This window comes from Apis cerana, linkage group LG7 (assembly GCF_029169275.1).
Source record: "Apis cerana isolate GH-2021 linkage group LG7, AcerK_1.0, whole genome shotgun sequence".
Taxonomy (NCBI): domain Eukaryota; kingdom Metazoa; phylum Arthropoda; class Insecta; order Hymenoptera; family Apidae; genus Apis; species Apis cerana.
The window spans coordinates 11,178,542-11,192,436 of NC_083858.1; the positions used below are offsets into that span (position 1 = coordinate 11,178,542).

At 40.1% G+C, this 13,895-nt stretch overlaps 2 protein-coding genes across 6 annotated transcripts in view; one reads left to right on the top strand and one right to left on the bottom strand.

The window, feature by feature from the left end:
• Window positions 1–3,714, bottom strand: part of LOC107999224 (discoidin domain-containing receptor 2) — a 228,438-nt gene extending 224,724 nt beyond the window's left edge. For 4 of the 5 annotated variants that reach the window (XM_062077201.1, XM_062077200.1, XM_062077196.1 and 1 more), the window contains exon 1: window positions 3,576–3,714. The gene's annotated coding sequence lies outside the window, so the exon portion shown is untranslated. The remainder of the gene's footprint in view (window positions 1–3,575) is intronic. The other variant, XM_062077198.1, reaches the window with a different exon arrangement.
• LOC107999465 (discoidin domain-containing receptor 2) overlaps window positions 3,657–13,895 on the top strand; it is a 245,550-nt gene continuing 235,311 nt past the window's right edge. The window contains exons 1-3 of the mRNA XM_062077203.1: window positions 3,657–3,794; window positions 8,861–9,000; window positions 9,078–9,625. The gene's annotated coding sequence lies outside the window, so the exon portion shown is untranslated. The remainder of the gene's footprint in view (window positions 3,795–8,860; window positions 9,001–9,077; window positions 9,626–13,895) is intronic.

Sequence of the window (13,895 nt, forward strand, 5' to 3'; positions counted from 1 at the left end):
TTATATCTCTTTATTCAAGAAATCTAACAAATTTATATTAAAGACAATAATAAAGATATATTACAGATATATGTTTCAATCTACACGTTAAAATGATCTATATTTCTAATTTAACAAAAGAAAATAATTGATTCTTCGTTTATTAGAGAGTAACTTATCCCGTGCTATAATGTACAAGCAACGGAGCAACCGAGTTGCTCCGACTGCAAAACTGCAGAAAAACGTGAAGTAAGGCGATGTATACGCGCGTATTTCTCGCTGAAAGCGTTTGGCGAGTGTGGAAAACGCAATGTAACATTTTTATCTGGAATTTTTCAATCTTGCGACTCGCCCACCGTCTAGGTACAACTCACGATAGCAGAAAATGAATGTCGCACCGCGTAAGTGTATTCTTGTGTAGCGAGGGCGACGGTGTAACTCACTCGACCTCACGTGACTTTCAGAACTCGCACGTCACTGGAGAACTCTGGCCCTCGCTATCTGGAATCTTTCAATTTCTCATACTTTCCCTATTACGAATGCCAGGGGCGGCTGTACGTATACGCAGATCACTCGATAAAAGGACCAGGGACAAAATGGCTCGTCCTCTATATTTCTTTCATAGAAAAATTCGTCTCTATATAAATTTCCTCGATTCGTATATAATCCACGAAATGCATTAATTGGGAAGCAACTATTTGTAATTGGATTGAACGAGAAATCAGGGTACCTATATTCTTCGCTATCAGAGTTTTCGTTAAAATATCAAATTTCGATATAATTTTCAAAGTACAACGGCGTTTCTTTTTTCCTATTAATGAAAATTTTGATCGCAAACGAGACGTTTGGAAAAAAATTACAGTACACATCGTACTCTATAAAAGATTTCATTCGTCGAAAATTCGTTAAACGCTGTCAACGTTCGGTATTCAGCGATTAAACTCGCACAGATTCGCAATAATTCAATCGATACGCCGTGACGCGAATTAAATCGCGTAGAAATTAAACGATACGTGAAATCTAACTGGAATGACTTGAAATCGTAACGCCGCTGTTCTAGATGAAATCTATTTTAATAAAAGCCACTTTGAAATTTCGCGTGAAAGAAATCGGCAAAGGGGAACTCGCACCCTTGTTCTTATTCATTTTAAAAGAAAAGAGAGAGGATCTCGTTCGAATGGAAAGAGAAACATCTAGCCCCCAACCCTAATCACCGGATCACGTGCGACGAGGTCATGAAACGCGATAAGAAACGTTGTTGGAAAGTATTTTCGCGACCTTAACGTGATCGTCCAGTCGACGAGTGGCTGACGATTCTGCGTGCACGCGTGGAAATGAATACCGAGAATATGACCGCGTGACGATCAACAAAGCGAGGAATCGAACGAGAAGCAAATGGAAAAACAGGGAGAGAAAAAGTGGAGAAATTCCATTGATTTCCATATACGAGAGCATTAGGGTGCAGAAGGAATTCGACAAACAAGCAGAAGGTAGTCGCACAACGACGCGGAATCTAAATGAAGGGAGGCAAAACGAGATTGGCGGAATTCAAACTTTATCGGAGTGAGGTGAGTTTACATGAAAATTATGCGACGAAGTGAAATTCGGTTCGATGGAACGATCTTTTAGTCGAGATATTTCGCGTGTTCTTAATTAATGCAAGTACGAGGAAAGAAGAATAGAGAAAGGAATAGGAATATGAAATATCTTTTTTTTTTTTTTTGGTTTTTGAGTTAAAATAGTAATCCATTTTATACTTTATTTAAGTTTTGATCATTTTTAAAGATATATGTACACGTCAAAATCTTAATATTTTACATCTCTTTTCCATGTTCCTATATTTTCTAACAATATAATCCTATCAATTTTAATCCTAAACTTAATTATGTAAAAATATATTCTATTGAAAAGTTAGAAAAAACTAAACATTTTAATATTAAAAATAAATTTCTAAGAACATGGAACAACTATTTCTGAGATCATTGCCATTAAAATACTGCAAAAGCAGAAAGAATATTCGAGACAACTTAATGTACGGATCAAAACGTTGTGTGTCATATTCCTTTTCCACTAAAGTCTAATAAAAGAATGAAAAGTGGTTCCCTTTGGTTGTACGGAAGCTCGATATTTTTAATTCCGTTTTACTCCTCTATACCCGTAATGACGGTCATTAACCAATTAGCGCCCACCCACTCTTTCCTCGATGTTTTCTTTTTTTTCTTTAACTGCGATTCCAGATACTGGAACAGTCATTCCAAACGGGCTCGTGGAAAGATGCAACGCCGCCTCTGGTGTCCGCCTATTTTCAGCACCATGTGCCACCAGCCTCCGCAACTAACCCGCGGTTTGGCAAAGCTTTGAACTCACCAAAGCGAATATTATTTCTGCGGCGAGGCGACTCTTTGGAACAGGACACGGTCGGCAGAGAGTACGACACGCTTAACGAAACGCGACTCGTGTTATGAATTTTCAGGTGAAATGAAAAATTCGTGGACGCGAGTCGCGCGATCCTCTTATGCTAAGAGTATTTACAATTCCGTTTGAAACACTTTGAAATTGAGAATAGTAACATTAATGAATCTGTTGGCAAACGGACGTTGATACTTTATTCGCGATTTCTATGAGATAGTGTTGGTCTTGAATTTTAACAAGGTTGAATCTACCATTTAAGTATTATTTAACATAATTTCTTTATGTTGCTTATTAATCTTTGATAATCTAGATAATTTTTCCCGATTTGATATTTCATAAGTACACGTGTTTATTCCTATTTTTATACGTATATTTATGAAACTGTGACGGAATAAAGACTAAAATAATTAGTTCATATATCTTATAAGATATATATAAAAGTAACAAGTGGGTAAAAAGTATAAAGATATCGGTATGAGAAAAATTTGAATATTGGCGGGAATGAATTATAATCTTCGTACGTATTTTACGATATCGAGCGTTTTCCAATATTGGTAATGATAAAAATTATTTATGCGCGCAATGTCCATATAGATATTAAAAGCTTGCAAAATATCACGATGAGAATGAACGTCTCTTTTATATTCAATTCGAATCAACAATTTTTGGACGGAAAGATATTACGAGTGAAATTGAAATTCGTGTCCTCTATATAAAATACTATATTTGACACATAAATCCGACTGTTATTCCGTATTTTGATTAGAAATTACTTTAAACAGATAAAAAAGACGTTAAGAATTTATGAAAAAAAAGTTGAATATGTTAATACTCTCCGTTTTAATTTTACTTTGAAACGCATCCATTAATTCGAACGATATATCGCAAAATATCGAAGTAATGCAAGCTTATCAAAATGGCGTCTCATTTCACGAAATACGTATCTTCTATGTCACGTTTTTCAAACAAATAATAAAAAGAAAACGTAAGAAAAATGTAAATCGTTCGTCGTGAAATTCCAATTAAAACAAAACAGCGATTCGTATAAATGTAAATACGAGAGAGAGACGTTCGATATTATGAATATTACGGTCGTTCGAAGCTCACCTTGGGCAAACACGACACTTATTTATAAATACGCGCGACAATGTGCCACCGTTATATAAATATGGTGAATCACTTACCGAGGAAACGTGAAGTCGTTCGTTGCTGTTCGAGGCAGTCGCACACACTCCAGAAAAGTGAGCACACACACGAGAGCACCGAACGAATGGAACCGTGGGATGGGTGACAGAATGGAGGCGCAGGCGACCGATGTCCCAAACAAAAGTTACGTTAGGCTAGGTCACGTCAACGCCAGATTACGCCGAAGACGATCTATCTCCCACACTCCCCATATTCTCGTGAGTATGATTTCGAACTGCACGTCGACGACAAACACGCGCGCACCGACTATTCACTGTGTCCTCGCATCGACTGGGAACAAAACCGAACGTTCAATGGCGTCCAATATTCTTTTAAATGACCGTTAAACTTGAAAGAATGAAGAAAATAACTGGACTACTACGTATCACGCAATCACGAGTTGGAATCGCCTGGTAAAAAATGTCGAGTGTCTCGCTTTGGAAATGGAACGACGGTGAGTGTTGACAGTTTTTACCTTTAACGTTGTTAATACCTCGACATGTGATCGCACACGATTTGTTTTCACCGAATTTCACACGTCGAATTACCGTTTAAAATCTTATTACGCGTAAAACTAGAGAATATAATATCAATATAACATTATCAAAATTCGCGAATATTCACGTGAAAATTTCAAATTGACACTAATGGCGTAAAACAGTGATGCCAATATACGAAATTCGAATGATCTTTTGTCGTGCATTTACTCCTTTACTCCTTTACCGACCGTTAAAAGTAGATAAACAAGAAGCACAAAAAACGTAAATGTAACGTAAGATACGATTCGAATGATTCCGTATTGTTTCGTTAAAGTTCAGTTATTCGGAATTCTTCACGATTGAATGTCCCAGTCGAGCGTAAATTGGAACGAAAGAAAAATATAAAAAAGAACAACGTGGTACGACTCGCGTGGCAACTGTTCCCATAAGTACGCACACACGCATACACCGAAAAGAGAAACTACCGACAGAGGGCGACACAGCACCCTCACCGATGCGCGGTTCGAGTGCGACTGAGCGAGTCGAGGCAAGCTCGACGAGCCGAAAGCCACAAGCCGCGTCAGCCGACCGGCGGCGACGGACCAATCAGAATTGTCCTCTGCGCAACTACCCAACACCCAAGAATTGACCACATGCTTGCCCATTCACCCTTTCTTTCGTCTTGTCCGATATTTTTCCCTCTTTTTTTCTTTTTTTTTTTTTCTTTTTGATAACATATCAAAATCTGCACGACTTCTCTTTGTCCTCGAACTCATTTATCAGAAAACAGATTCGTAAGATGGATGCATTCATATTGTTTCTGATATGCGACGTTTCCCTAATACGTTTCTGTCGTGACTCGTGATTTATCGCGAAACTACGTGATCGCGAAAAGAGATTTCAATAAGAAAGAGCAAAGATAAAGTAAACATTGTTAGCGAAAGTGCTCCAATTTTTTTTTTCTTTTTTTAACATTGTTAGCAAAATCTTCGCGTTACGTCAAATTAATCATCGTAGTCAGGATACCTTGTGCTTTTATAATTGAATCATGAAATTCATGTGGTACACCTCTGGAAATGGTATTTATACACGTATTTACAAGCTAATCCTGTTTACTCCAAAACGGGTTTGCAAATTTCATGATGTTATTTCAACTACCATTTACATGCTGCTTGATTCAATTAAATTCGTGATTTAACTTATTCCTTAATAAATGTATATTTACAACATTTTTAACACTCATTTTATTAATTACAACTTAAATAATAAAATTATTGGAAGATACAAAAATACCACTCAGATACAAATTAACAAAGCTTTAACATATATACGCTTTTGATTTCCAATTAAACTCGAAATATAAATATTGTCGGGTTTTATATTTCTCGATGCATCGTCAAATCAATTAAATTCGCGTAAATGCGTTTTTAACCTCTTATTGGTATAACTGTGCTCTTTACGCGTAATATCTATGATTTTATCTCTTTATCCCGCCATACATTATTTCCTTCGCTTTTCATTGAACTTCGAAGTATTGAAACGCTTGTTTTCTTCAAGTATAGTCAAAAAATGGAATCTTATCGAGTTAACTGCCAACTATTCAACTATCTTCTACGACTATAATTTAACTACGAGGTTTCTTCCGCGCCCTATCTTCGCTTTGTATTTAATGTTCCGCCATGGCCGGCAGACATTGATGGATTCCTATAATTTTGTTTCGCCAACGATCGGAATCGCGAGTTTTTTCACCGATCTTGTTAAATTCCTCGCTGATGAACGTCGTATAAAACTTTTCACAGCCATCGACTTCTTCTTCTTTTTTTGACGTAGAAAAAGAAAATGAAGGAGGAAGGGAACGAGGAAGATCGTACGGAAATCGTAGTCGATTTTCTCCAGAATTAAAATTAATGGTTGACTGACTGTTAGTTTTTTTTCGAGCGCGTTTATTTATTTTTATCATTATTCTGAAGAGATACGCGAGACAAGAGAAATTAAACACGTAGAAAAGAGCACAGGTAAACCATTCTTGTTTCACGTGACAATTGCGATCCTCGTGTCAAAATTGTTTGCATCTGCACGTCGAAGCTTTATCATCTCTGATTGTATTGTTATTACAATATCGTTCGATTCCTCTTGTTTTTTTTTTTTTTTTTTTAATTAACAAGATTTAATCATCTCCATTCCCATTCCTTTGTAAACATTCTTCGTTCCATTATTACCGATACGTTCTATCATTTCGTTCAATCATTTTCTACATATCTTCTCCACCATATCGATTATCCAATAATCCATTCAGCGAGCATTGTTTTGTGCACGATCGTCGTGAACGCGCGCGGTTCATCGCTTTTCATTCAATTTTTTTTTTTTCGATCATAGAATCACGCGGAAAAATTCGCTTTCGGAGATAAATCTAATATCGTTCTTACCGCGTCCCTGAAGAATGGAGACGCGGAACAAGTCGTTGGGAAATGGCAGAGATCCCAAGGGATCGAGGGAGAAAATCCTCTTGTTGGCACGAGGAGCACGTGTGCGTGCAGATTTTACGATATTCCGTTTTAATATTGTAATCAGAGATCGCGTGATGGTACAATGAACGTTGAACGTCGCGTGGATTCAAAACGATCGAACGATACGTTATCTATGAAAGTGCGATTGATAATTAAATTATCATTCGTATTATTGTTAATACGAATCGTTAAATAGATGTATCTTATAAACTTTCTTGAAAATATTCCTTTTCCGTCGTGTAATCTCGAACGTTTTTTTTTTCCTTTTTTTATCAATTGCATATCTGGCTGGTTCCGTTATTATGAAGAGAAACGTACTTAATCCCCCCGTTGGTAAATTGAAGGGAAATCCAGAACAGTGGAATGGAATATAATCAAAGGCTCGAGATCGATCAGCCCTCTACTCGACTCCATCACATCGACTATTACGAATGATTTCGTTCCTATACCCATTCTGGAATCGTTCATAAATACATATCGTGGATCAACTGCGGAAATATCTTCTTGCGTGGATATATATCCTCCTCAAGAATATTCGTTTATTTCGTTTAATCGTCCCCTCCCTCTTCTTTTCTTCGCGGAATACGATCGACGAACTTTCTCGTAAAAACCTTCTAAACTAAAAAAATTAATTTTAAGCAATAATCATGTGTGTGTGTGTGTGTGTGTGTGTATATTCCACGATCGAATCAAACTGTCGCGTGTCAGTTTCGTTGAATTTAAAAGAGGAAAAAAAGATGGGTAAATAGGTCACGACGTGTATACACGTGACAACGGTTTACAATCAAGCGGTTTACAATTCGCAGACGAGCCAGGAAACGATAAATGTATAGGAAAGTGTACAAATACCCGGTGCAGGATATTTACGCTCTGTGTGTATACGTAGCGTGGTGTGCAAAGCTGCATACGAGCAGGAATATCGAGGCTGAGAAGGAATCGACAGTACTGTAAATACACACGGAAGGGAAAACGGGCACGTTGATTAGCTGCTCGGTTGTGCACCGTTTCAGGTGGCTCACGCTCGAATTAAATCCAATGCGCGTCTGGATCGACATCCCCGATTAAGTTCGATACGTTTTGCACGATTGTGAACCTGTGCGCAGGATACGTCGTTGTTTCTTTTTATTTTCCACCGGAGCCCTATTTTCGCATAAATAATTGCGCGGAAACAACACGTACGATCGTAAGATTTCTTCGTGCCTGGGTTATTTACTCGTGCACGAAGTCGGCGTATATCATCCACGAGGTGTATTAAAACGAGGAGAGGGGGGCGCAAATAAACCGTGTCACGGTTTGTATCGATCCCGATATCTTGGAAAAAAAATTAAAAAAAAGAAATACTCCCGTTTGAGTAATCTTTAATCGTTATAACGATTGTACGATTGATCGATACTCGAGAAATTTGAATTCGGATATTGAAATAAATCGATATTATCAAATTGTAAATACACAATTGGAGATTAAGATAATTACAGATCCGTCAAAATTCCTATAACATTTTTCACTTGTTTTATCCCTCTGTACTTTTGGATCACCTTGTATCGAAGGGGGAAGCACGGTGTGTAAGATGTTTAACGCCGGGTAAAGGATAAAATAAACTTGGCAATCAAATGGGAGGAATCGAAATGGAGACGCTTCGATTAGCGACGATATGCTGTATATATCGATTGACTCGTTACTCAACCCGAGCGGCATCTTAATGCAACGCGGTTATAACGTATTCGTTAGTGTAAGCGGTTTAACGCTGGGCGCGAACATTGCGACTTCGATATCACGGGCTGGCAATGATTGGTTCGATTCGAAGTCGGCACGAGTTCCAGCCAAATCCCCGGCATCAGGTTTAACGGAGTCAAATGCGAGTGCCCTATAATCAAAACGTTATAGGCGTGCACCGGGTGCTGATCATGTTATACAATCGCCCCTCCACCGAGGGTAAATATACTTGTACGACCTGCGGTTTCTCACTGCTCTGTATACACGGGGTGTTCGCAGTATTGGCCATGATTCTTTTTTCTTTTTTTTTTTTTTTTGCTCATAAATAGTCGGCAAGCGTTAGTGGAAAGAAAGCGTTTAACTTTTATGATCGATACAACAGCGTGTATCCGTCTCTCTATATTTTAAATTTTCGAGGAACAAAAGTGATTTAATATTGTATTTTTATTACATTCTTTCGATGATCGTATCAAAATTCATCCACGTGCTATATGTAATAATTTATACGTACAATCTAAAATAAGTTGTGTTAAAATATAAATAATTTTGTTTTATGTGAAATATTGTGAATAGATATTAATATAGGTTATACAGGAGCAACTTTTTTCATTATGGATATGGAACATCATTTCGAGGGGATAATCGACCTTAAATATAAAGAAATTTTCCATCGAAAAATAAAGTGCTCTACGCATAATCATACACACATCGATGAAACTTTCTTTGTAAGTATAGTTTTGCGATTAACTGTATTCCTTGAACTTAATTCAGATATGACACATTTTTTTGTTATTTATCCTAGCAAATACCCTGTATGTCGCACGATCCTCACTCACACGAACGTCGATGCGCTAATATCCGTGCGGTCGTGCACCACCAATGCCGATTCCTGTGACGCAACTGAGTTTTCGTGGGATAAAAGAGAATTCATAGAACAGCTGACCACGACGCCATATCCAAATGGGGCGGCCGATTGATTGGCATTCCGTGGCTCGTTGCATTCAAATCGATCCGTCGAAAAGATCAAAGGAAGTCTGATGAAACTGGTACGCGATTCGCATTAATTACGCATCGAAGGACAACCGGTGGCGGAATTGTCGTCTAACCATTCGAATCAAAACTTGGAATACAAAGAGCAAAAGAATCGTTTACGAGACGAATTGTCCGTCTCGCAATCAACCATCAACGAATCTAACAAGTGTCATCGAATCGAAAGAACCTGGCGTGGTTTGGTGTGATTATATCCGAGAAGGATATTACGAAGGATCAAAAGCGGGATGAAAGGAGACCAGAATTCGGAATAAACGGGATATTCGTGGTTCGTGCACGATCGCGGCATTGCTGGCTGCGGTAAGTATCGTTTGACCATGGGGGCTTAATCGAGATTCCGGGTGGAGTCGAGTCGGGCGTTTCGCATCGTATCAGCAAGGGTATGCGTACAGAATATAGTAATTATGATTCTCGGACTCATCGCATTCAGAGGGAAATGAAGTTGGAGTCCCGACACGCGACTTCATTAACGAATGGCCAGGCTGAATAGACCTACAACATTCAAGCCTCTCGACTCGAGGATCCTCGGTTGGCTCGAGCCGAGCAAAAGGAAAGAGGAGGGGTTAAGAGGTATGATTAATCGAGCGTCGTCTAATTACCAATCAGTCGGAGGGACAGAGACGTTGCATCCCCTATTTTTCCTTCGAGGAAATCCGCCTTCTATCCACTCATAAATCGTTTCAACGTTCTTCCACATTTTAATCTGCCGCGAGTGTTTCCGCGAATATGGTTTTTCTTTGCATAATCTTCGCTTCGATATCTTGTTGAATCTGTACGGCGGTCGATATGGAGAAACATCGGCACAAATACCGATTACTTTTTTACGGGGAAAGTAGTAAGTTTTTAGTGGAGGCCAGAGATCGAATCGAGTAGTAGAGTACGTCGTTGCCTTTCACGACCTTAATGCCCCCTACTGATTTCCACGAGTGAGGGGTCATCTTCATCGATTGCTACGACCCTATGGCTATGTTGTTGCTATCGGGTTTCTACGATCTCGATGTTGTCGCTATTGCTCGGCTCTCTCTCCGCCTTCCCCCTTACGAGGATCATAGCCTTCGTATCTCAGGAAGATCATTGAAATTCGCAGATCCGTAAATAATCTTTAAACGATCTTTGAACGATCCTGATTGACGTGAACGGCCATGCGCTATTTATTTACAATATTTACTCGAAATCGAACAAGCATCGCGTTCCCTTCTGTTCAGAACGATTAATCGGTTCGCCGCCATATTTTTCGATGTCACATTTTTCGTTCAAACGCTCTTTGGAATTTTATATAACCCCCCTCCCCCCCTCCTTTCTTCTTCTAGTAGATTCTTTTTTAATTTTTAGACAGTATAGCTGCGCTACACAGCTATATTCATGAATATCCATATAGAGGATTTCCATTTAATTGGATACGGGCGAGGAAAGGGATAATACTTTGCGTTACTTTCCTCCGCTTTTATACCGGCATATAACGGAATATGGGTAATATACGATCAGTGGTCGCGAAGTGGGGGCCGTTTCGCGACCGGGTCGGGTGTTAAAGGGCTCGCTGTTCTTGAAATATTTATGCGTTCGCCGTCGAAAGCGTAAATATTGTACGGTTTTCGATATCGCGGGAGGGTTGCGGCGAGATATATACGTCTTGGTGGTAATACGTAGGCGTCTCCCTTCCGTCGAATCAATTTTTCTTATTTATCGTCGGCAATTGTTTCTCGAGACCGTCCCCTGCTCCTCCCCCCTCCTTTCCCGTTTCGTTTCGCGGCTCGATCATTTCACGCATCGCCATTATCGCAAAATATCGAACAACGAATGTAAATATTGGCGCTTTTTCCCGAGGCCATCGTCATTCGATACGATACATTAATGATATTTATAATCGTGATGAATTTATAAACGTGGGTATATGGGAGTATCAAGTTGCAACATCATTATCCGTGAAACTTCATTCTGATCTATCTTTTTCTCTCCTCTCTCTCTCTCTCTCTCTCTCTGCCTCTCTATGGTATAAATCCTTCAAAAGGTTCGTTTAATCTTCATCGCTACGAGTACTGGCACATCGCATACTTTCCCATAAGGCTTTCCCCGGTAAATCCCTCCTGAAGGGAAAAGATGGATCTCCCATTAAGCAAAACGCCGAACAAATAAGGATTTTCCGTTGAAACGCGGTACCCTTAGGCTTTATCGAGAACCAGACGAGATTTGAGGAGGCGGGGCGGAACAGTCAGACGATGTAGCTTATTTTATTCGAATGTGAATGCCACTTGCTTTAAGTACGATTGGTCTTAATCGATGATTGCGTATCGAAGAGGCACGTACAAATGAAAATGATAGTAGCGTCATCTATGGAAAATAAAATTGAAAAATTCAAATTTAATACGTGCATCGATCTTCTTTTGGCTTCTTCTCAGCCGAAAGAATATATCGACGCAAGACAAGAAAAATATGAACGTTTTTTAAATCACTTGTGCGAATTAAATATGATGCACGACTTTTCTTTTTTTCTCCTCGCGTTATAAGCGTTCAGTTTTATAAACATATTCCCTCGTTCCAAAGCAGAAGTTTTAAAGGACAAAGACGCGTGACTTGTTAATGCTCGTTGTTCATTAAAATTTTCCCCTTGCGACTTTAACGCGAAAATGATGAAAGCGACTCGAATGATTTTGAAAAAGATAGCCAACGTTTAAAAAGGAGCGACATTTTGTTAATTGCGGTTCTTCGTTAGAATAAATTATTCTCCGCTCTTTCTGCGCGCCAGCCTCCGTGCCAGTCGCACTTTCCTTTTGTTCCACGTTCCAGGGATCCCCTTTGACAAAGATAACGAGGCTGCTCGAAAGGCATTCGAAAGCTAAATGCAGAAACGCCATATTTCAGGGCGGTGGTCGCGCTACCCTTCTTCTTCTTATAGGGTAGTGACCTCCTTCAAAACGAAACCTCTTTCTTCCCTCCCCTCCTTCAAAGATTCGTCTCCTTCTCGGCCAAAGTCTGGAGGAGGATCGGCGTCTCGTCGTCGCTTCCACAAAAGGACGAAATTTAGTGTACACAATTTTAACATGTATATTTATGCATAAGATCCGCGCTCGATGCTGCGAGGATCTTAAGGAACTGTCTGATGTCACGATGTCGAGCTTGTACAGCTTTGATCAAATGCGGTTAAGTCACGACGAGACGAGAGAGACCGTTGAACCAAGTTAAGATGCATTTATCTCTTTTTCCCTCCCCTTTTTTTTTCTTTAATACTCGTCGCGGCGTCTCCTCTTAAATTCAATCTCGTACCTGCAATCTTCCCCCTTAAACCGTTGTTGAACGTAAACCGTTCTCCAACCCCGAATTAACATTTTCACTGCTCGAACTTCGTACGTCATACATTTCCCTCCCTCCCCCTCCCCCGTTTATTAAATAATAACGGAAGATCTTGGTTAGAAGTGCAAGTTAGTAGCCCGTTGCGTTTAGGGGATCGCATCAGTTCCCACCAGCACGGCAACAATTTCGCGCCCTTCGTGTTTAAACCATCCGGTATATAAAATGTTAAGCATCCCCTCCTCGAACGTTTATCCCCTTTCTCCTTCGTCACCCGGTCGTCGCCCTGCTAACAAGTTGGCTGCGAAGTCGCGTCTAACTTGATTAATGGAATACTTGCCTTAGTTACGTAATAACCGAACCTTCCTTTAACCGTATGCCCGCTTCTCCAGTCGGTGGTAATCGGGTCTGAAGTTTTCCCCGAGCGAGAATCAGAAATTCGGGGGCGCGAATCGCACTCGTCTCGGACGAACGATACGAATATCCGCCAGCATCGTGCGTACATCGAAAATTCCAGCGCTGGATCACGGTTTAATCCACTCTCCCGACCCGCGGAACGGAATCTCGATAATATTCTCGCGATGATCAAAAGGGGCGGATCATGGAGAACCATGGTTACTTCCGTAGTAACTTGAATTTGGGCTAACCATTGGTAAATCAGGTCGCAGCTACTTACAAGATTGGCCCTTTCGCGGCGAGATATTTAAATCAAGCACGGGGACTAGTTAGCGAGTTTCGGGCCGTGAAGATCCGCCCGGAAGGAGTTTTCGGGCGCAGATGCCGCAGAGTGTAAGCGAAAGTTCCAGATCTTCCAACTCTTCCCTCCCTATATATATATATATCTCGTTAAATTTAAATTTAAAGGATGGATTAGAGGAGGGGGTGGTGCCGTGGAAAAAACAAGATCGAAGCAGGACCCTCTTCTTCTGCTCGTGTCTCTTCGCTTCCCTTTCTTTTCTCAAGAAGAGAGTCGGTTGTTCCAGTTGTAAGAGAATTCTAACTCGAAAGCTTAGGGTGGATACAGAGAGGGGAGGGTATTTTTTAAGGGAGAGGCGAGGATTTGCATAGAGAATAAGGAAGACGAGATATATCTATATATTGCTAGAACTTTTAAGGCGCGATCCACCCTTCTCGTCCACCCCCATGTGGGTATGAATAAGTCGTAAATAATTTCTTCTTTCGACTTTCACTCTCTCTCTCTCTCTCTGCCGAGACGCGTGTCACGCGAGAGAGGATTTCTCTCGCCGAAGGCAGAAAAGGAGGAGAAAGGAGGGAGCAGTTTTCT